The sequence below is a fragment of the Amphibalanus amphitrite genome, unplaced genomic scaffold (assembly GCF_019059575.1).
Source record: "Amphibalanus amphitrite isolate SeventyFive unplaced genomic scaffold, NRLGWU_Aamphi_draft 000115F_arrow, whole genome shotgun sequence".
Classification (NCBI taxonomy): Eukaryota; Metazoa; Arthropoda; class Thecostraca; order Balanomorpha; family Balanidae; genus Amphibalanus; species Amphibalanus amphitrite.
The window spans coordinates 255,959-279,251 of NW_024881610.1; the positions used below are offsets into that span (position 1 = coordinate 255,959).

Consider the following 23,293-nt stretch of genomic DNA (forward strand, 5'->3'; position numbering starts at 1 on the left):
CACGTGCAGTGTGACGCTTCCGGATCTCTAAAATGGCCGTGCCGATTGCACTCAAATTTGGCACACCGCTACAGACCGGCGAATAGGGTGCCGTGCACGTCAGTCCGTAGCACACCCACTCCGGTCTGCACGTGCCAGGCTCATCCTTTCGTTTGGCGGCGGGCGTTTTTGCGGCGTTACAGAGGTGCTTGCTCAAACAACCTGCGGTCTAACCGCAGGTTGTTTGAAAAGACAAACACTATTCGTTAGAATTGTGTTTTTCTATTGAAAAACAACCGTAACCGCAGGTTGTTTGAAAAGACAAACACTATTCGTTAGAATTGTGTTTTTCTATTGAAAAACAACCGGAGCGGTCGTTCTCCGGGCTATGTTTTGCAAGTCTGGCCGCGAATTGGGGCAACTTGAGCGGGGCCTAGACGAAATGTACAATCTTCGTAAAAAGTTCAGTGTATGGGCTCCCGTAGGCGATCTACCTGATGGCACCGGTCGCTACTCGCTAAGAAGTCTTTTGCGCGTGGCACGTGCGATTCCATTTTCGCCCATGTTAAGTCAATGGGGTTTTGGACACTTTTTGCGCGATCGCTAATAGCGGGAAAACGAGCCAAGAAGGAGGTGGTTTTCTTCCCAGCATTTTATGGCAAACACGTTCAGGTACACGCTCGTGTGCGCCGTATACCCGCCAGAATCTCGTGGCACGTGGCACGTGCGAATTCTTTTCCCCATGTTAAGTCAACGGGGTTTTGGACACTTTTTGCGCGATCGCCAATGGCGGGAAAACGAGCCAAGGAAGAGGTGGGTTTCTTCCCAGCATTTTATGGCAAACACGTTCCGGTACACGCCCGTGTGCGCCGTATACCCGCCAGAATCTCGCAACACCTCTATGCACAAGGTCAAAGTTGGAATTTTGCTGTGTCCCATGTTAAGTCAATGGACGGCGATGCCGAGACTTTGCAGAAACATTTTCATTCGTTCATTGTACAAAATTTTAGAGATAGAATTTGCCCAAACTCTTATAGCTTGTACAGGAAAGAGCGTAGTACATGCTGGTATGCTTCGTTAAGCTGGCAGAAATCGTTTTTTTTTTTCTAATAAAGTTCGTTGGAAAATGAAAATTTTTAACATGGAAAGTCAATGGGAGCGTTTTTATTCCTCTATAACTTTTATCTTTAGTAAGACATATAGGTGAAAAGTTAATATAATATACAACTTCTGATGCTCTTTCCACTGGTGCATAGAACGTCACTGCACGATGTGCCGTTTTTAAGAAAAGCTGTAAAAAATCAGGGCTCGACTGTGACTTGAACCCAACCACATTAGAGTATACGAACAGGTGAAGGGGACACCTCCCATGTGCGGACGCGACGCTGAATATTGCTAATTATTAGCAGTCGGCCGCACTGGGGGCGCCTTTGCAAAGCTTATATCTCCACAACCACTTGACCGATTCACTTGCGGTCTTTTGTGTGGGATAGCTTCTTCCTTTCTCACACGTAGTGTGCTACCCTCGATACGTATGGGTGACCCCTAATGCACGTGCCACGTGCAAAACGAAGAGGTGTCAGTTCGGTAACAAGTCTAATAACTCTGTAGTTAGTTTGCCGATTGCACTGATATTTGGCATGGATGTAGGCACCCGCCGTGCAATGCATTTCCATGTGTCACGGTTGGGGTGCCGCTGCACGTGCGCACGGGCAGGGTGACGCTTCCAGATCTCGAGAACGGCTGGGCCAATTGTGATCAAACTTGGCACACCGTTAGGGATCGGCGAGTAGGGTGCCGTGCACAAGTCAGATGGGACCCAGTTTGCACGTGCGCACGTGCAGGCTGACGCTTCCATATCTCAAGAACGGCTGGACCGACTGTGCTCAAATTTGGCATACCACTAGAGACTGGTTAGTAGGGTGCCGTGCACAAGTCAGTAAGTATGGATTTTCATGTGCCACGGTTGGGGTACAACTGCACGTGCGCACGTGTAGGGGTCGTTTCCAGATCTTGGAAACGGCTGGGCCGAATGCGATTAAATTTGGTACACCGCTAGAGACCGGCGAATAGAGTGCCGTGCACAAGTCAGTTGGGACCCAGCCTGCACGTGCGCACGTGCAGGGTGCCGCTTCAAGATCTCGAAAACGGCCGGGCCGATTGCACCCAAATTTTTCACACCGCTCTAGACGGGCGAATAGGGTGCCGTGCACGTCAGTTTTTAGCACACCCACTCCGGTCTGCACGTGCAAGGCTCATATCCTCTCGTTTGGCGGGTGGCGTTTTTGCGGCGTTACAGAGGTGCTTGCTCAAACAACCTGCGGTCCCGCGATGCGGAGCCCAGCATCGCAGATGCTGTAACCGCAGGTTGTTTGAAAAGACAAACACTATTCGTTAGAATTGTGTTTTTCTATTGAAAAACAACCGGAGCGGTCGTTCTCCGGGCTATGTTTTGCAAGTCTGGCCGCGAATTGGGGCAACTTGAGCGGGGCCTAGACGAATCGCTCAATTTCCGTAAAAATTTCAGGGTATGGGCTCCCGTAGGCGATCTACCTGATGGCATCGGTCGCTACTCGCTTAAAACCTCGTGGCACGTGGCACGTGCGATTCCATTTTTCCCATAGTAAGTCAACGGGGTTTTGGACACTTTTTGCGCGATCGCGAATAGCGGAAAAAATCGCGGAACAAGGTATGGTTTGCTGCACACCATTTTATGACCGACATGTTCAGGTACACGCCCGTGTGCGCCGTATACCCGTCAGAATTCGTTAACTTGAGATGCACGAGTTTGAAGTTGAACTTTTTTCGCTCCCCATGTTAAGTCAATGGGCGTTTTTGCAGAGACATTTTCATTCGCTCATTGTACAAAATTATATGATACGATTTTGTTCAAACTGTCAGGACCTGTTGAGAAACGACCATAGAGCATGTTGTTATGCTTCGTTAAGCTCTCAGAATTCGTTTGGTCTTTTTAAGCTCGTTTAAGATTGAAAATTTTTAACATGGAAAGTCAATGGGAGCCTCTTTGCTGCTTAATAACTTTTTACGTTAAAGATATATTTAAGTGAAAAGTTGATAGTTTATACAACTTTTGATGCTCTTTCTAGTGATATATAGAACGTCATTGCACGTTGTGCCGTTTTCGAGAAATTTAGTAAAAAAGCACGACTTTACCGAGATTTGAGCTCACACCTATTATGGCCTTGGCTCAGACAGTATACGAACAGGTGACAGGGATACCTCCCATAGAAGGATGCGACACGAATTTAATGCTAAATATTAGCGGCCGGCCGCCGTGGGGACGTTTTTGTACGACTTATATCTCCGCAGCCACTGGACCGATACACTTGCGGTTTTTTGTATGGGGTAGCGTACACCCTTCTTACAAGTATTTTACTATGGACGATGCATGCGGGTGACCCCTACTGCACGTGACACGTGTAAAACAGAGAGGTGTCACTTTTGTTGTAATGACAAGACCACGGTAATTCCTGAGGAGATTCTGCTGAAACTACACAAGGATGTAGGCACACACCGGGCCATGCCTTTCCATGTGCTACGGCTGGGGTGCAACTGCACGTGCGCGCGTGCAGGGTGACGCTTCCAGATCTCGAGAACGGCCGGGCCGATTGAGCTCAAATTTGGTACACCGCTAGAGACCGGTTAGTAGGGTGCCGTGCACAAGTCAGATGGGATTCAGGTTGCACGTGCGCACGTGCAGGGTGACGCTTCCAGATCTCAGGAACGGCTGGGCCGATTGCACTCAAATTCGGCACACTTCTAGAGACTTATCAGTAGGGTGCCGTGCACAAGTCAGTTAGTATGTATTGGTATGTGTCACGGTTGGATTGCAACTGCACGTGCGCACGTGCAGGGGTCGCTTCCAGATCTTGAAATTGACTGGGCCGATTTAGCTCAAATTCGGTACACCGCTAGAGACCGGCAACTAGGGTGCCGTGCACAACACAATTGGGACCCAGCTTGCACGTGCGCACGTGAAGGGTGCCGCTTCAAGATCTCGAAAACGGCAGGACCGATTGCACTCAAATTTTGCACACCGCTAGAGTGGTTAGTAGAGTGTCCTGTTCGTCAGCTCGTAGCACACCCACTCCGGTCTGCACGTGCCAGGCTCATCCTCTCGTTTGGCGGTGGGTAACCGCAGGCTGTTTCTTCATTAGACAATCACTATTCGTTAGAATTGTGTTTTTCTATTGAAAAAACAGCCGGAGCAGTCCTTCACCGGGCTATGTTTTGCATACTTGGCCGCGAATCCAAATAGAAGACTAGACGGAAACAATTAATGAGTTTGCTACCACAACACATTAACCTCCGCCCGAGTGGGGCAGGGGCGTTTTTAACCACACCTATTAGTTTTTTTGCGTTTGTTAGGAAAATTACTCCGCGCATTGTTATGAAGCTTTGAATGATAGATCAATTTCAGCGGCATGGTTGGACCTCTATGTAGGTACACATAGGCGACAACGGCTGAGCCAATTCCGCTTAAATCTTCATTCATGCGGCTACATACGGAAGAGGTGGCACTGCGGCGCAACATGCTTTCAGGCGTTTGACACGTCTGCGTCATCTAGCGAGTAAATGCTTGGCTAAAATCAAAAATACCAGACTCATTTACCACACTCGGTAATCGTCTTCAAAAGCTTCAGTTTCGTGAGAGTCATCACTCATCAGTTCTAAAGAGGTAGTGGTTTTCCCGGATCCCTCATTACTCCGCCATTCATTTAGGCGGTTATATACAATAGAGCCGGCATTGCGGCACAGCATACATTCAGGCGTTTGACGCTTCTGCCATCTAGCGAGTAAAAAGGAATGTAATGTGTTTTCGGCTGATAAGATCAGATCCGTTAAAGCATCAATATTAAACTTGATAGTCGGCACAAGTCAATGACTCTGATTTGAATGGTGACGTCGACGGCGACCGTGACGTCACCATTGCGTCAATATTGATTTACCCTCGCCGCAGAGGGGGCAGCACCCGCCTCCTCCCATATGGTTTTTTTCGTGATAGCTCGAGTCACGCCGGCGACAAAGTGCTGAAACTTGATATGCGATATGACCTCATTCGACCAACCTCATGACATGAGGGGCTCTGACCTGCCCTTGACCCGAGGTCAAGGGCAGGTCAGGTCAACCTTAGGTTGACCTCAACCAAACAAAAAGTATACCATTCGACGCGCCTTAGCAAGGTAAGCACGATGATGCAGAAATCGCGGCTCTGTGGCCATTTTTGCGAAGTCATTTAGCGGAAACCAAGCCCGTATCTTGGGTCAATTGTCGTGACCTCAGAGGTCACTAGTTGACATTAGACCTTAACGGGGGGGTTGATGCAACCCCCCTAGGGTTTTTCGCGAATAACTCGCGTAAAAAGCGGCCGATCGCGACGAAGCTTTCAGTACCCACGAATTGATCAATTTTACACCTACCCTTAAAATTTCATGACCCTGACCCAAATGACCTTTGACCTGTGACCTCTTTTCCGAGACCATATTTGGCCGGAATCGCGATTCTGCGTCCTATGTCGGCTCGCATTAGCCGCGCGTTTGCAAGCTTTTCGTGGTTTCAAACGTCCAAACATGTGATATGATGCTGCTTCCTAGGGGGTGTCTATTAGGGTGGGTGTCAAGGTCATCTGAAGGTCAGGTCAGGTCACTGACCTTTGGTGACCTCGGTTCACTTTTTCGATTTTTACATGTTTCTAGACTAGTTTTTGGAGCTGAATTCGAATTTAGCAACCATTTGAAAGTTTACGAAGTAGTTTTGGTGCCTTCGTAACATGTTACGAAGCTGTCAGAGGCGTATGACAGGTACTACGAATACCCGTCACGACCCCTACCGGTTGACCTGACCTGACCTGACTCAAATTTGGCACACCGGTATAGACCGGCGAATAGGGTGCCGTGCACGTCAGTTTGTAGCACACCCACCCCGGTCTGCACGTGCAATGCTCGTCCTCTCGTTTGGCGGCGGGCGTTTTTGCTGCGTTCACAGAGGTGCTTGCTCAAACAACCTGCGGTCCCGCGATGCGGAGCCCAGCATCGCAGATGCTGGGTAGTAACCGCAGGTTGTTTGAAAAGACAAACACTATTCGTTAGAATTGTAACCGCAGGTTGTTTGAAAAGACAAACACTATTCGTTAGAATTGTGTTTTTCTATTGAAAAACAACCGGAGCGGTCCTTCTCCGGGCTATGTTTTGCAAGTCTGGCCGCGAATTGGGGCAACTTGGGTCAGGCCTAAACTTGTGGCTCGATTTTCTTAAAAATTTCAGTGTATGGGCTCCCGCAGGCGATCTACCTGTTGGCACCGGTCGCTACTCGCTTAAAACCTCGTGGCACGTGGCACGTGCGATTCCATTTTCCCCATGTTAAGTCAACGGGGTTTTGGACACTTTTTGCGCGATCGGGAATAGCGGAAAAACGAGCCAAGGAAGAGGTGGTTTTCTTCCCAGCATTTTATGGCAAACACGTTTGGGTACACGCTGGTGTGCGCCGTATACCCCTCAGAACTTCGTAACGTGTCTTTGCACGAGGTCAAAGTTGAATTTTTTTCGCTCCCCATGTTAAGTCAATGGGCGTTTTTGCAGAGACTTTTTCATTCGCTCATTGTACAAAATTATATGATACGATTTTGTTTAAACTTCCAGGACTTGTTGAGAAAAGACCATAGAACATGTTGTTATGCTTCTTTAAGCTGTGCAAATTCGTTTGTTCTTTTTAGGCTCGTTTAAAAATGAAAAATTTTAACATGGAAAGTCAATGGGAGCGTCTTTGCTGCTTAATAACTTTTTACAGTTGAGATATATTTATGTGAAAAGTTGATAGGTTATACAACTTTTGATGCTCTTTCCAATGATATATACAACTTTATTGCACGTGGTGCCGTTTTTGAGAAATATAGTAAAAAAGCACGACATTACCGAGATTTGAGCTCAGACCTATATCGTTACGGTGTCAGGCGGACACGAGGACAGGTGGCGCCGCCGCCGCCCGCATAGCGGCGGGAATGTGAACTAACCTGTTTACCATCTATGGTATGGTACCATCGGGGGACCGGCCGCCGTCGGCACCATTTCGGGACTTTGCATCGCAATAAAAGGCTTATTTACAATTGAAAATGGACTAGCGAGAGTCGTTATGGAATCAGAATTTGATGCTCTACAAAACTAGGCTATTTTCATTGTGATGGCATCACAGACTACACCGCTAAACCCAATAAAGCAGATTTATGTCGCGTCATCGATGATTACATATAATGTATCATTCTTTGATATATATGTAGTCGGGTCTTTCAGCTGCGTCCCTCCCCTCCCTCGCCGCGCCGGCGGGTCGGCCATCCGTGGCTTGCCGCCCGCCGGCTGCTGGCCGGTCAGCTGGCCGGTCAGCTGGTCGCCCGCGGCTGTCGGTGCAGTGCGGGATGCCTACTTGCGGGGGGGGGGGGGGCCGTCGTGGCGGCGGCCCGGGTGGACTGGGCGAGCAGTGAGTTGGGGAGCGCTGCGCTGTCGGTGCTCTAGTTTGTATTGCGTTCGCATGATACGGCTTGAGCCAATACAGAGTGAACTGATTGAGCTGAGCAAGTCTTTACATACATTGAAAAGTAAAGCACTTTTTACTGCATCTACGGTGAGATGCTAGATAAAATTTATGGTCTACCTAATGGTACCCATTACTTAACAATTAAGTGAATCATTTCGTCGCTAAACTCTCGTAAATTCGTATGTCCGCCTCACTATGGAGTTTGGACCGTAACGTATGGCCTTTGCTCAGACAGTATACGAACAGGTGACGGGGATACCTCTAATAGAAGGATGCGACACGATTTTACTGCTAAATAGCGGCCGGCCGCCGTGGGGACGTTTTTGTACGACTTATATCTCGGCAACCACTGGGCTGATACACGTGCGGTTTTTTTGTGTGGGGTAGCTTTTTCCCTTCTTTCACATAGTGTGCTACTCTCGATGCATATGGGTGACCCCTAACGCACGTTCCACGTGCAAAGCCAAGAGGTGCCTGTTTTGTAATAAGCGCAATAGCTCGCGGTAATTACTGGGCCGATTGCGCTAAAACTTGGCATGGAGGTAGACACTTTCCAGGCGATGCATTTCCATGTGTCTTGGTAGGGGTGCAACTGCACGTGCGCACGTGCAGGGTGACGCTTCCAGATCTCGAGAACGGCTGGACCGATTGTGTTCAAATTTGGCATAACGCTTGATACCGATCAGTAGGTTGCAGTCATTTAGTATGTATTTCCATGTGCCACGATTGGGGTGCAACTGCACGTGCGCACGTGCAGGGTGACGCTTCCAGATCTCGAGAACGGCCGGGCCGATTGAGTTCAAATTTGGTACACCGCTAGAGACCGATTAGTAGGGTGCCGTGCGCAAGTCAGTTTGGACCCATCTTGCACGTGCGCACGTGCAGGGTGACGCTTCCAGATTTCAAGAACGGCTGGACCGATTGCACTCAAATTCGGCAAACATCTAGAGATCGATCAGTAGGGTGCCGTGCACAAGTCAGTTAGTATGTATTTCCATGTGTCACGGTTGAGATGCAACTGCACGTGCGCACGTGGAGGGGTCGTTTCAAGATCTTGAAAACGGCTGGGCCGATTGAGCTCGAATTTGGTACACCGCTAGGGACCGGCGAATAGGGTCCCATGCACAATGCAATTGGACACAGCTTGCACGTGCGCACGTGCAGGGTGACGCTTCCAGATCTCGAAAATGGCCGAGCCGATTACACTCAAATTTGGCACACCGCTATAGATCAGCGAGTAGGGTGCCGTGCACGTCAGTTTGTAACACACCGACTCCGGTCTGCACGTGCAAGGCTCATCCTCTCGTTTGGCGGCGGGCGTTTTTGCTGCGTTTACAAAGGTGCTTGCTCAAACAACCTGCGGTCCCGCGATGCGGAGCCCAGCATCGCAGATGCTGGTAACCGCAGGTTGTTTGAAAAGACAAACACTATTCGTTAGAATTGTGTTTTTCTATTGAAAAACAACCGGAGCGGTCGTTCTCCGGGCTATGTTTTGCAAGTCTGGCCGCGAATTGGGGCAACTTGAGCGGGGCCTAGACGAATCGCTCAATTTCCGTAAAAATTTCAGGGTATGGGCTCCCGGAGGCGATCTACCTGATGGCCCCGGTCGCTACTAGCTTAAAACCTCGTGGCACGTGGCACGTGCCATTCCATTTTCCCCATGTTAAGTCAATGGGGTTTTGGACACTTTTTGTGCGATCGCGAATTGCGGAAAAAATCGCGGAACAAGGTATGGTTTGCTGCACACCATTTTATGACCGACACGTTCAGGTACACGCCCGTGTGCGCCGTATACCAGTCAGAATTCGTTAACTTGAGATGCACGAGTTTAAAGTTGAACTTTTTTCGCTCCCCATGTTAAGTCAATGGGCGTTTTTGCAGAGACATTTTCATTCGCTCATTGTACAAAATTATATGATACGATTTTGTTTAAACTTTCAGGACTTGTTGAGAAACGACCATAGAACATGTTGTTATGCTTCGTTAAGCTCTCAGAATTCGTTTGGTCTTTTTAAGCTCGTTTAAGATTGAAAATTTTTAACATGGAAAGTCAATGGGAGCCTCTTTGCTGCCTAATAACTTTTTACGTTAAAGATATATTTAAGTGAAAAGTTGATAGTTTATACAACTTTTGATGCTCTTTCTAGTGATATATAGAACGTCATTGCACGTTGTGCCGTTTTCGAGAAATTTAGTAAAAAAGCACGACTTTACCGAGATTTGAGCTCACACCTATTATGGCCTTGGCTCAGACAGTATACGAACAGGTGACAGGGATACCTCCCATAGAAGGATGCGACACGAATTTAATGCTAAATATTAGGTTTAGGTTTAGGTTTAGTGAGAGTGGACTAGAGTAGACAGGGTCTATTTAGGGTCCACATCATAGTTGGTAAACTGGATTAATACATAGGATCCCTTGTGGTCCAGTACTGGTCCAAGCGGTTTTTGAAACTGTTGACGGATGGTGCTGATACAACTTCATCTGGTAGACTGTTCCATGTCGAAACTACTCGCTGAGAGAAGAACCGAGACCTGGCGTGGTGTGCTGCCCTCGTCTTCACCAGCTTCAGGCTATGCCCTCGAGTTCTCTCTTCAGTATTCTTCTTGAAAAAGGAGCCAGCATCCACCCTCAGTTTTCCCGTCAATATCTTGTACGTTTCAATCAAGTCTCCTCTGAGTAACCTTTGTTTCGTAGTGTGTATTCCCAATCTTTTAAGACGTTCCTGGTATGGGACGTTCCTTAGGCCTCGCACTTGCTTCGTCGCCCTCCTTTGCACCCTTTCCAAAGTTGAGATGTTCTTCATGTCCGTGAACTTAGCGACGTATACGTATACGTATTCAGCGACGAATTCCAAATCACTTCAGATTCATGGCATGGGTTAAGTTGACCATGCTGAACACGAATATGACATTTATTTTAACTTTTGAGCTGATCTTCATGGTTAAAATCCGGTTTAAATGACGGGGAACCGCATAACGTCGCGAAAATAAAAACCTACGAATTCCAAAGTATATGCAAAATGTAGAGCTCATCCAGATCTAACGTCCGTGGAAGAATCCAAGCTCGTGGCTCTTTAACTTCATGGTTAAAATCCGGTTTAAATGACGGGGAACCGCATAACGTCGCGAAAATAAAAACCCACGAATTCCAAAGTATGTGCAAAATGTAGAGCTCATGGAGATCTAACGTCCGTGGAAGAATCCAAGTTCGTGGCTCTTTAACTTCATGGTTAAAATCCGGTTTAAATGACGGGGAACCGCATAACGTCGCGAAAATAAAAACCCACGAATTCCAAAGTATGTGCAAAATGTAGAGCTCATCCAGATCTAACGTCCGTGGCAGAATCCAAGCTCGTGGCTCAACGCCTTCATGGTTAAAATCCGGTTTAAATGACGGGGAACCGCATAACGTCGCGAAAATAAAACCCACGAATTCCAAAGTATGCGCAAAATGTAGAGCTCATCCAGTTCTAACGTCCGTGGAAGAAACCAAGTTCGTGGCTCTTTAACTTCATGGTTAATATCTGGTTAAAATGACGGGGAACCGCATAACATCGCGAAAATAAAAACCCACGAATTCCAAAGTATATCCAAAATGTAGAGCTAATCCAGATCTAACGTCCGTGGAAGAATCCAAGCTCGTGGCTCAGCGCCTTCATGGTTAAAATCCGGTTTAAATGACAGGGAACCGCATAACGTCGCGAAAATAAAAACCCACGAATTCCAAAGTATGTGCAAAATGTAGAGCTCATCCAGATCTAACGTCCGTGGCAGAATCCAAGCTCGTGGTTCTTTAACTTCATGGTTAAAATCCGGCTTAAATGGCGGGGAACCGCATAACGTCGCGAAAATAAAAACCCACGAATTCCAAAGTATGTGCAAAATGTAGAGCTCATCCAGATCTAACGTCCGTGGAAGAATCCAAGCTCGTGGCTCAACGCCTTCATGGTTAAAATCCAGTTTAAATGACGGGGAACCGCATAACGTCGCGAAAATAAAAACCCACGAATTCCAAAGTATGTGCAAAATGTAGAGCTCATCCAGATCTAACGTCCGTGGAATAATCCAAGTTCGTGGCTCTTTAACTTCATGGTTAATATCTGGTTTAAATGACGGGAACCGCATAACGTCGCGAAAATAAAAACCCACGAATTCCAAAGTATGCGCAAAATGTAGAGCTCATCCAGATCTAACGTCCGTGGAAGAAACCAAGTTCGTGGCTCTTTAACTTCATGGTTAATATCTGGTTTAAATGACGGGGAACCGCAAAACGTCGCGAAAATAAAAACCCATGAATTCCAAAGTATATGCAAAATGTAGAGCTCATCCAGATCTAACGTCCGTGGAAGAATCCAAGCTCGTGGCTCAACGCCTTCATGGTTAAAATCCGGTTTAAATGACGGGGAACCGCATAACGTCGCGAAAATAAAAACCCACGAATTCCAAAGTATGTGCAAAATGTAGAGCTCATCCAGATCTAACGTCCGTGGCAGAATCCAAGCTCGTGGCTCTTTAACGTCATGGTTAAAATCCGGCTTAAATGACGGGGAACCGCATAACGTCGCGAAAATAAAAACCCACGAATTCCAAAGTATGTGCAAAATGTAGAGCTCATCCAGATCTAACGTCCGTGGAAGAATCCAAGTTCGTGGCTCTTTAACTTCATGGTTAATATCTGGTTTAAATGACGGGGAACCGCATAACGTCGCGAAAATAAAAACCCACGAATTCCAAAGTATGTGCAAAATGTAGAGCTCATCCAGTTCTAACGTCCGTGGAAAAAACCAAGTTCGTGGCTCTTTAACTTCATGGTTAATATCTGGTTTAAATGACGGGGAACCGCATAACGTCGCGAAAATAAAAACCCACGAATTCCAAAGTATATCCAAAATGTAGAGCTCATCCAGATCCAACGTCCGAGGAAGAATCCAAGCTCGTGGCTCAACGCCTTCATGGTTAAAATCCGGTTTAAATGACGAGGAACCGCATAACGTCGCGAAAATAAAAACCCACGAATTCCAAAGTATGTGCAAAATGTAGAGCTCATTGAGATCTAACGTCCGTGGAAGAATCCAAGCTCGTGGCTGTTTAACTTCATGGTTAAAATCCGGTTTAACCCTATTCCTGGCGGGCTCCGCCGGGACAAGAAACTGGCGGGGGGGGGCCGATTCGGCCCCCCCCCTGAGATCTCGAGAACGAAGCAAGATAGCGACAAGCGGTAAACGGCATCGGATACGCATGGACAAGGTCTACAATTTTTACGAAGGTCATTTTCAGGTCAGGTCAAAGATGACGTCACAGGGGTCGAAAAAGTCAAAATGGCGGCGCTAGATATGGAGAGAGTTTTTCTCGAATAACTTTCGAATTAGTCAAGATAGGAACAAACTAAGGGCATCATCGTGATCCTCTCGTCAATCCGCATCGAATGATATATATGTTGACCTCGAAAGGTCAAGGTCAAAGGTTGACCTCAGGTCACGTGACCTCGAGGTCATCATGTATATCATTCGATGCGTCTTGACGAGCTGAACACAATGAGACCATCCACGCGTCTGTATCTTGTTCCTGTACGGAGTTATTGGCCAAAAACCTTTGGTGACCTTTGATGACGTCACATGACCTCACAGCTGCCCAACAGCAAAACAGACCTCAAGGTAGTGAAGGTTGATCGTATATAAAGTCATGTATGGTATATGGGGCCATTCCGACCCGTTTTAGTGGTAAAAACAGGGAGTTGATTTTTCCCCCATTGACTTATAATGGGGAGGTCGCGAAATTGACCTGACCTTAGGTCACCGATATCAAAATTCCGAGATATACAAATTGCACATACTGGTACCCTAACTAAAGCCTGAAGAGAAGAAATTGATCGGTCAAAAACTCTAGCTCTGGCGTGATTGCAAACTTTTCTGAGGTAGGGTCACCAAACCGCCTCTGGTGACCTGACCTGAGGTCAGATCAACTCAAAATTTTCAGACATGTTGCGTAGAAGCCTTATAGGAAAAGTCAGAAAATTTGAGCTTCCTAGCTCAACGCGTTTGGGAGAAATAACCAAAAAACCTCAGGGGGGGCTCCTGAGGCCCCCCCCCCGCCAGGAATAGGGTTAACCCTATTAGTGGCAGGGGGGGGGGTTGTTTTTATCCACCCCTCAGGTTTTTCGGGAATATCTCCGAAACCGCTGAAGCTACGATGCTGAAATTTTCTGACTTTTCCTAAAACTAAATTGGGCACATTCCCTTAAAATTTCAAGTTCATAACTTTACCAGGGGCGGCTCCAGAGCACTGGGAATTGGGGGGTCCTATTCGTGAAGCGAGTCATTTGGGCGAAGATCGCGATGCTGCACCAGTTTTACGAACAGTGAATGAAAGGTATCATGTGATAACATATACAAAGTTATTGAGCATCCTCTTTTGACACGTTTTTGCTATAATAGGCGGATCCAGGCGTCCAAAAAGGGGGTTATTTTTTACCTCCCAACATAGGTGCCCTGACACCGCCTATGCATGACCAATACAATTTTAGTCGTTCTCTCATCAGAAAATTGTAACATAACAAGACCATTGCCACCCTTTTTAGAAACAGTACCAACAAAAACCTTATTTACTATACTTTTTGTGTACCCCCAATCTCAATGATCTGTATCCGCCTATGATTTTTGAAAATGCATATTTTTAGGATCCATGTGAATTCCTGGTTCATTCTCTATCGATCGGCAAAAGTTGCGTTAAGATTGGTTCAGAAACCTGGCCGTGATAAACAGTCTAAAATGTATCTGCAATTTGCCCTTTTTTACCCCCCTCTACCCCCCTATTGACATTTTTTATTTTTTTTTTTAGAAATGTAGATCTCGTTGAGCCAAATCGAATGCCGTTTGAATTTTGAAAATCGGCCCGTTAGATCTCGAGATATCAAGGGGGGGTCGTAAACAGCCCCCCCCCCCTGCCACTAATATGGGGTAGCCAGGAGCCTGCCACTAATAGGGTTAAATGACGGGGAACCGCATAACGTCGCGAAAATAAAAACCCACGAATCCAAAGTATGTGCAAAATGTAGAGCTCATCCAGATCTAACGTCCGTGGAATAATCCAAGTTCGTGGCTCTTTAACTTCATGGTTAATATCTGGTTTAAATGACGGGGAACCGCATAACGTCGCGAAAATAAAAACCCACGAATTCCAAAGTATGCGCAAAATGTAGAGCTCATCCAGATCTAACGTCCGTGGAAGAAACCAAGTTCGTGGCTCTTTAACTTCATGGTTAATATCTGGTTTAAATGACGGGGAACCGCAAAACGTCGCGAAAATAAAAACCCACGAATTCCAAAGTATATGCAAAATGTAGAGTTCATCCAGATCTAACGTCCGTGGAAGAATCCAAGCTCGTGGCTCAACGCCTTCATGGTTAAAATCCGGTTTAAATGACGGGGAACCGCATAACGTCGCGAAAATAAAAACCCACGAATTCCAAAGTATATCCAAAATGTAGAGCTCATCCAGATCTAACGTCCGAGGAAGAATCCAAGCTCGTGGCTCAACGCCTTCATGGTTAAAATCCGGTTTAAATGACGAGGAACCGCATAACGTCGCGAAAATAAAAACCCACTAATTCCAAAGTATGTGCAAAATGTAGAGCTAATCGAGATCTAACGTCCGTGGAAGAATCCAAGCTCGTGGCTGCTTAACTTCATGGTTAAAATCCGGTTTAAATGACGGGGAACCGCATAACGTCGCGAAAATAAAAACCCACGAATTCCAAAGTAGGTGCAAAATGTAGAGCTCATCCAGATCTTACGTCCGTGGAAGAATCCAAGCTCGTGGCTCAGCGTCTTCATGGTTAAAATCCGGTTTAAATGACAGGGAACCGCATAACGTTGCGAAAATAAAAACCCACGAATTCCAAAGTATGTGCAAAATGTAGAGCTCATCCAGTTCTATCGTCAGTGGAAGAAACCAAGTTTGTGGCTCTTTAACTTCATGGTTAATATCTGGTTTAAATGACGGGGAACCGCATAACGTCGCGAAAATAAAAACCCACGAATTCCAAAGTATATCCAAAGTGTAGAGCTCATCCAGATCTAACGTCCGTGAAAGAATCCAAGCTCGTGGCTCAACGCCTTCATGGTTAAAATCCGGTTTAAATGACGGGGAACCGCATAACGTCGCGAAAATAAAAACCCACGAATTCCAAAGTATGTGCAAAATGTAGAGCTCATCGAGATCTAACGTCCGTGGAAGAATCCAAGCTCGAGGCTCTTTAACTTCATGGTTAAAATCCGGTTTAAATGACGGGGAACCGCATAACGTCGCGAAAATAAAAACCCACGAATTCCAAAGTATGTGCAAAATGTAGAGTTCATCCAGATCTAACGTCCGTGGCAGAATCCAAGCTCGTGGCTCTTTAACTTCATGGTTAAAATCCGGTTTAAATGACGGGGAACCGCATAACGTCGCGAAAATAAAAACCCACGAATTCCAAAGTATGTGCAAAATGTAGAGCTCATCCAGATCTAACGTCCGTGGAATAATCCAAGTTCGTGGCTCTTTAACTTCATGGTTAATATCTGGTTTAAATGACGGGGAACCGCATAACGTCGCGAAAATAAAAACCCACGAATTCCAAAGTATGCGCAAAATGTAGAGCTCATCCAGATCTAACGTCCGTGGAAGAAACCAAGTTCGTGGCTCTTTAACTTCATGGTTAATATCTGGTTTAAATGACGGGGAACCGCAAAACGTCGCGAAAATAAAAACCCACGAATTCCAAAGTATATGCAAAATGTAGAGTTCATCCAGATCTAACGTCCGTGGAAGAATCCAAGCTCGTGGCTCAACGCCTTCATGGTTAAAATCCGGTTTAAATGACGGGGAACCGCATAACGTCACGAAAATAAAAACCCACGAATTCCAAAGTATATCCAAAATGTAGAGCTCATCCAGATCTAACGTCCGAGGAAGAATCCAAGCTCGTGGCTCAACGCCTTCATGGTTAAAATCCGGTTTAAATGACGAGGAACCGCATAACGTCGCGAAAATAAAAACCCACTAATTCCAAAGTATGTGCAAAATGTAGAGCTCATCGAGATCTAACGTCCGTGGAAGAATCCAAGCTCGTGGCTGCTTAACCTCATGGTTAAAATCCGGTTTAAATGACGGGGAACCGCATAACGTCGCGAAAATAAAAACCCACGAATTCCAAAGTATGTGCAAAATGTAGAGCTCATCCAGATCTTACGTCCGTGGAAGAATCCAAGCTCGTGGCTCAGCGCCTTCATGGTTAAAATCCGGTTTAAATGACAGGGAACCGCATAACGTCGCGAAAATAAAAACCCACGAATTCCAAAATATGTGCAAAATGTAGAGCTCATCCAGTTCTATCGTCAGTGGAAGAAACCAAGTTTGTGGCTCTTTAACTTCATGGTTAATATCTGGTTTAAATGACGGGGAACCGCATAACGTCGCGAAAATAAAAACCCACGAATTCCAAAGTATATCCAAAGTGTAGAGCTCATCCAGATCTAACGTCCGTGAAAGAATCTAAGCTCGTGGCTCAACGCCTTCATGGTTAAAATCCGGTTTAAATGACGGGGAACCGCATAACGTCGCGAAAATAAAAACCCAAGAATTCCAAAGTATGTGCAAAATGTAGAGCTCATCGAGATCTAACGTCCGTGGAAGAATCCAAGCTCGAGGCTCTTTAACTTCATGGTTAAAATCCGGTTTAAATGACGGGGAACCACATAACGTCGCGAAAATAAAAACCCACGAATTCCAAAGTATGTGCAAAATGTAGAGTTCATCCAGATCTAACGTCCGTGGCAGAATCCAAGCTCGTGGCTCTTTAACTTCATGGTTAAAATCCGGTTTAAATGACGGGGAACCGCATAACGTCGCGAAAATAAAAACCCACGAATTTCAAAGTATGTGCAAAATGTAGAGCTCATTTTACATTTTGCACAATTTTTGGAATTCGTGGGTTTTTATTTTCGCGACGTTATGCGGTTCCCCGTCATTTAAACCGGATTTTAACCATGAAGGCGTTGAGCCACGAGCTTGGATTCTTCCACGGACGTTAGATCTGGATGAGCTCTACGTTTTGGATATACTTTGGAATTCGTGGGTTTTTATTTTCGCGACGTTATGCGGTTCCCCGTCATTTAAACCAGATATTAACCATGAAGTTAAAGAGCCACGAACTTGGTTTCTTCCACGGACGTTAAAACTGGATGAGCTCTACATTTTGCACATACTTTGGAATTCGTGGGTTTTTATTTTCGCGACGTTATGCGGTTCCCCGTCATTTAAACCGGATTTTAACCATGAAGGCGTTGAGCCACGAGCTTGGATTCTTCCACGGACGTTAGATCTGGATGAGCTCTACATTTTGCATATACTTTGGAATTCGTGGGTTTTTATTTTCGCGACGTTATGCGGTTCCCCGTCATTTAAACCAGATTTTAACCGTGAAGTTAAAGACCCACGAGCTTGGATTCTGCCACGGACGTTAGATCTGGATGAGCTCTACATTTTGCACATACTTTGGAATTCGTGGGTTTTTATTTTCGTGACGTTATGCGGTTCCCCGTCATTTAAACCGGATTTTAACCATGAAAGCGTTGAGCCACGAGCTTGGATTCTTCCACGGACATTAGATCTGGATTAGCTCTACATTTTGGATATACTTTGGAATTCGTGGGTTTTTATTTTCGCGACGTTATGCGGTTCCCCGTCATTTAAACCAGATATTAACCATGAAGTTAAAGAGCCACGAACATGGTTTCTTCCACGGACGTTAGAACTGGATGAGCTCTACATTTTGCACATACTTTGGAATTCGTGGGTTTTTATTTTCGCGACGATATGCGGTTCCCCGTCATTTAAACCAGATATTAACCATGAATTTAAAGAGCCACGAACTTGGATTCTTCCACGGACGTTAGATCTGGATGAGCTCTACATTTTGCACATACTTTGGAATTCGTGGGTTTTTATTTTCGCGACGTTATGCGGTTCCCCGTCATTTAAACCGGATTTTAACCATGAAGTTAAAGAGCCACGAGCTTGGATTCTGCCACGGACGTTAGATCTGGATGAGCTCTACATTTTGCACATACTTTGGAATTCGTGGGTTTTTATTTTCGCGACGTTATGCGGTTCCCCGTCATTTAAACCGGATTTTAACCATGAAGGCGATGAGCCACGAGCTTGGATTCTTCCACGGACGTTAGATCTGGATGAGCTCTACATTTTGCATATACTTTGGAATTCGTGGGTTTTTATTTTCGCGACGTTATGCGGTTCCCCGTCATTTAAACCAGATATTAACCATGAAGTTAAAGAGCCACGGACTTGGTTTCTTCCACGGACGTTAGATCTGGATGAGCTCTACATTTTGCATATACTTTTGAATTCGTGGGTTTTTATTTTCGCGACGTTATGCGGTTCCCCGTCATTTAAACCAGATATTAACCATGAAGTTAAAGAGCCACGAACTTGGATTCTTCCACGGACGTTAGATCTCGATGAGCTCTACATTTTGCACATACTTTGGAATTCGTGGGTTTTTATTTTCGCGACGTTATGCGGTTCCCCGTCATTTAAACCGGATTTTAACCATGAAGTTAAAGAGCCACGAGCTTGGATTCTGCCACGGACGTTAGATCTGGATGAGCTCTACATTTTGCACATACTTTGGAATTCGTGGGTTTTTATTTTCGCGACGTTATGCGGTTCCCCGTCATTTAAACCGGATTTTAACCATGAAGTTAAAGAGCCACGAGCTTGGATTCCTCCACGGGCGTTAGATCTCGATGAGCTCTACATTTTGCACATACTTTGGAATTCGTGGGTTTTTATTTTCGCGACGTTATGCGGTTCCCCGTCATTTAAATCGGATTTTAACCATGAAGTTAAAGAGCCAAGAGCTTGGATTCTGCCACGGACGTTAGATCTGGATGAGCTCTACATTTTGCACATACTTTGGAATTCGTGGGTTTTTATTTTCGCGACGTTATGCGGTTCCCCGTCATTTAAACCGGATTTTAACCATGAAGATTAGCTCAAAAGTTAAAATAAATGTCATATTCGTGTTCAGCATGGTCAACTTAACCCATGCCATGAATCTGAAGTGATTTGGAATTCGTCGCTGAATACGTATACGTATACGTCGCTAAGTTCACGGACATATGTTCTTCACCATATACGGGCCGACTGCTTGTGAACAGAACTCTATGTGGGGTCTAACGTACGTGTTGAAAAGAGGCCTGAAGTTCTGTTCACTTAATGAACTAAATGCTGATTTGAGTAGTCTAATATCGGGGTTACATGAGCACAGTAAATACGTATTTAGCCGCTATTTCGAATTAGGAACGCATTACCGACTCATGTAGCCACCTGCTAGTACGAATCGGCGATCCGATCCGCGGTTACATGAGCAAAGCAAATACGTATCACGATCGGATTCACCGCTAATGCGAATCAGGAGCGTACTACCGACTCATGTATCCACCTGCTAATACGAATCGGCGGTCCGAACAAAATCCGCTGAGAAACAGGCTTAGAAGCGAATAGGACCAAGATACGTATTACAGGAACTATTTCTTTGCAAAAAGAAACATTAAAATGCAAAATAATAGGTATTTTTTCAATTTCTTCTTTTGAAATAATATTTAAAAAATATGTCGGTATATTGTCAAGTTTTCAACAATAATTATTGTGAAAACCAAATAGTAAATATCCACATAATTTCAGTTGAAACATTTTTCTGACAGCACTACAGACGAATCAAGAGAGGCAATTGCCCAATGAGTCAAAGCAGGACAACTTTATGTTCAACTTTTTTTTGTTAAGTTAATTGAGAATGATTTGAGCAGATTAAATGCAAAAAAAGACATAAGATAATAAATTTTTAATTTAGTCACCTCTATTGCTACGGAAGTGCGCCACATTTGTATGCTATTTCGTTTGTAATGCGCATCGGGCCGAGAGCCAAACTAGATCCGTTTGACGTCACTGATACGAATTTGCTCATGTAGTCGGTGCACTGAATGCGTTCTTGGGGAGCTGATGCGAATTAGCGATAGTGCGTATTTGGAACGGATCGCTCATGTAACCGAAACGTCCGAGGCACACGATTCGGGCCGTATTTCACAAGAACTATTCTTTGCTGACTGGAAGCGTCAAAATGCAAAATACTAAGCATTTTTTTATTGGCTGCCTCGTAGAAAATAACATAAAAAAATGTTGGTATTTTGGTTTAGTCTTTGCATGTGAAATAAAATGAATGAAATATTTTGATAGATAATTTTTTCTGACCACCCTGCTGTCGCTGCATGGCGAATCAGTGCCCACTGACTTAAAACAAGAAAACTTTGTTTTCATTTTTTGATTTCATGTTAATTTTAAATGTTTTTGAGCCTATCAAATGATATAATTATTTAAAATTTAGCTCAGTCGTCCCGGTAAATGCCGCAACTGCGCCATGACTGTACGCTAATCCTATTCCGTTTGTGATGCGAATTACCGGCCGTCGAGGAGTCAGCCCGGGTGAGCCAAACAAGATCCGTTTGACGTAGATAAAACGAATTAGTCTCATGTAACCGGTGCCGTAGATCCGTTTGTGGGGAGCTGATGCGCATTAGCGTAGTGCGTATTTGGAACGGATCGCTCATGTAACCCCGGTATAAGGGCGGACATACCCTTTTGGGCCGCCTTCTCGCAGTGAACCGTCAGCTTCAAGGAGTCGTCAACCAGTACCCCTAAGTCTCTTTCCAGGCGCGTCTCTTCCAGTGGTTTCGTAAAGCCGTCCTGGGTTATAGTGTATCTTTGTCCTAGGTTGCTTGCTCCGCAGTGCATAACCTTGCACTTAGAGACATTGAATTTCAATAGCCATGCATCAGACCAAATTCCTAACTTGTCCAAATCTTGCTGCAACACCCTAGTATCGTGGCAGTTGTTTATGGACCGATAAATCTTCACATCGTCTGCAAACATTTTGACTTTGCTTCGTACTAAACCTGGGATTTCATTTACAAATATCAGAAACAGGACTGGCCCCAGCACAGACCCTTGGGGTACTCCACTCGTGATGTACGTCCAGTCAGACAACCCGCTCCCCACCCTGACTTGTTGCTGTCTTCCCTGGAGGAAGTCCTTCGTCCATTCTAGCACACTGCCTCTCAAACCGTATGCCTCGAGTTTGACAGCCAGTCTCTTGTGGGGAACAGTATCGAATGCCTTTTGATAATCCAAGAACACAATGTCCAGTCCTTTACCCTCATCAATGATCCTTGTCCAGTCTTCCATTGACTCAAGCAAGTTTGTCTGGCATGACCGCTTCCTCATAAACCCATGTTGATGATTACTTATTAGGTTGTTTGCCTCCAGATGATGGACTATATGTTTCCTTAGAATTCTTTCCATGACCTTGCATACCTGTGAGGTAAGGCTCACTGGTCTGTAATTACTTGCTTCACATCTGGCTCCTTTCTTGAATATGGGTGTGATGACTGCAGTCTTCCAGTCCTGTGGCAACTTAGCCTGCACCAGGGATTTGTTGAACAATGAGCACAGTGGCTCAGCCAATTGGGCTGCACAAGCACCAAGCACAGTGGGTGCCAATCCATCTGGCCCTGGAGCCTTGGTGGGGTTCAGGTTCACTAGTTCATCTTTTACTTCTTCAACCAGGATGGTGATGCCGCTGAGAACACTGTCGTTTTCAACCTGGGCCGGGAACGTTGGGGTGCCGCTATCACTCTCAGTTGTGAATACAGACTTGAAAAAGGACTGCAGTGCTTCTGCCGCCTCCTGGTCAGATTCTGTTAACCTCCCTTGAGAATCTTTGATTGGGCCTACTGCAGCCTTTACCTTTTGCTGAGCTCTTATGTATGCATGCAGTTTTTTGGGGCTTTGTTTTATTCTGTTTGCTATCGTGTCTTCATACTCCCAGCGCGCTTTCCTGATGCATGCTGTTGTGCGGTTTCTTTGCACAGTGTATTCCTTGTATCTAATTTCGGTTTTGCACTTGTCATACTCCTTCCATGCCTTGTGATTCTTCTTCACTGCCATCTCAAGTCTTTTGTGCCACCATGGCGGTTTGTTTGTTGTAATCGCCTTTGGCCTTGCTAGCGGGACATATTTGCTAACCATTTCTTCAATTCGATTTCTGAAGAACTTCCAACTTCTCTCCACATCCATGTCCTCCATTAGTGTCCAGTCCACTTGTCCTAGAACCTCTGACATATCTCTGTAGTTCCCTTTCCTGTAATCAAGCCTTGGCCGAGTTTTGGTGCTAGCTTCATCTCTGATTTCCTTGCCATAAATAAACTTCCAGGTCAACATCACATGGTCACTTTTCCCTACAGGACTCTCTGCTGATACACCATCGACCATGAGTTCTTCAGTGCTAAATATCAAATCCAGGAGAGATGGGGTACAACCTTCTCTGAATCTAGTGGGTTCGTTTACATACTGGACGAGAAACAAATCCTGCACCATTTCATAAAACCTGGCAGCATCAGAGTTTTCTGGTCCAGTAACTGAACCATAACACCAGTCTATCTGCCCATAATTAAAGTCACCCATGATGAGAAGACTGTTTGGTGAGATTCTCTTAGCATGCTGAATACAATCATTTAGCCTTGCGTTGTGGGCTGCAGAACTACCAGGGCTTCTGTAAATCACCCCCACAAGAATTTTGACTTGAGGACATGGTTTCAGTACACACCACACAGCTTCGCTGTCATAAGCATCATTTAGTTCGCTACAT

General features: G+C 45.5%; 1 protein-coding gene across 1 annotated transcript in view; it reads right to left on the minus strand.

Moving 5' to 3' along the window:
• Positions 1-23,293, minus strand: part of LOC122381159 (synaptotagmin-1-like) — a 107,339-nt gene that overhangs the window by 36,764 nt on the left and 47,282 nt on the right. The window lies entirely within an intron of this gene.